Genomic DNA, 1349 nt, shown 5'->3' with positions numbered 1-1349 from the left:
GCCCCTCCATCACGACGGCGGAGGGCGAGGTCAGCACGGATTTCAGCGCCTCCGCGGCCTCGCCCATCCGCCGCGCCATCTCCGACTTGAGCGCCACGTCCACCTCCTCTATCCTGCCCGCCTCGTCCGACCCTGGCGCCGCCTGCGCCTTGGCCTCCTCGAGACGCTGCATGAAGCCGTAGTCAAAGAGCGCGTAGTTCTTGGCGACCTCGTCCGCCACCTTGTTCTCCGTCTCCATCAGCGTCCGAAACATGATCCTGTACGTCTCCTCCGAGTCGATCCGCTGCTCCGGCGCATCGGCCGGCCCGGCACGCCGAACCTCTGACGAGGGCTCGTTGGGGTCGATGATGTTGGCAACGGGAGCCACCGCGCGGCGGAGGGTGGTGGACTGGAGCCCACTGCTCCGGGCGAGGCAAGGAGGCTGGTACCCCGCGACTGCGCTGGCGAGGGCGGCGAGCATTTGCAGAGATCGAAGTGGAAAAAAGAATTCCAGGAGCCGCCAACATTAAAGTGTCAGAAACGAGAGTGGACCTGAGCAACGATATGACTTGGCGGCAAATGATCGGAGTGGGTGTCAGAAGAGTCGTCGTCCTTTGCGCGAGGAGAGCTTGATAAACTCGACAGGACCATCGGGTCCTTCAGCCACCAAAGCGAGATCACCCGAGAGCAGCTGAGTCTGCCTCTGGCCTCGCCTCCCTCTCCTCCAGGCATTCGTGGCATCCTATGGGTCGTCCAGAGTATCGACCTCTGGCTTGTCAGCCGGTCACTTGATGACACCATGAAGTACAGCGATCGCCACCTCGCTGGCCTCTCCGCAGGCCCCCCCGACCGCGTCGAACTCATCGGCGCGGGCTCTCTCGGCTACGGGACCGGCCCCAGCTTCGGCTGAGGGCTAACAAGCTGCCGAGCCCAAATCTCTGTGCACTTCGAGCACTTGGAGTGCAGTGAGCGTCGTGAAATTTCTTGTTGGTCTTCAAAAATCTCTCTCTAAACTCGAGGCACGAGGGAGGGGCCAAACAAAATATGCCGCGAGGAGGGCAGAGCTGCGCCGAGAGGCGGGAGAAGCCCCGAGAGCAAGGGATCGGCAGGCGGCGCGGCGGCGTCGCAGAACGAGGCAGAGGAGAGCGACGTGACAGAGGAGGAAGCGACCGGAGGGAGAACGACGAGAGTGGGACGCCCGCGGGGTGGCCATGAAGGTTGCAGCGAGAATCGGCGAGGGACTGCGAAGGGAGAATTGGAAAGAAGCCCAACCCCCCAAGGGTGGGGCGACCAACTAAAAACCTCCCTTTCCTTCCAGGAAAAATCCCTTGTGTGGGAGGGGGGGCCTGCACCTACCTCCCATTCCCTTT

The sequence above is a fragment of the Emiliania huxleyi genome (genome assembly GCF_000372725.1).
Source record: "Emiliania huxleyi CCMP1516 chromosome Unknown EMIHUscaffold_155, whole genome shotgun sequence".
Classification (NCBI taxonomy): domain Eukaryota; phylum Haptophyta; order Isochrysidales; family Noelaerhabdaceae; genus Emiliania; species Emiliania huxleyi.
The sequence above is the reverse complement of the archived record's forward strand: the minus strand, read 5'-3'. Positions refer to the sequence as shown.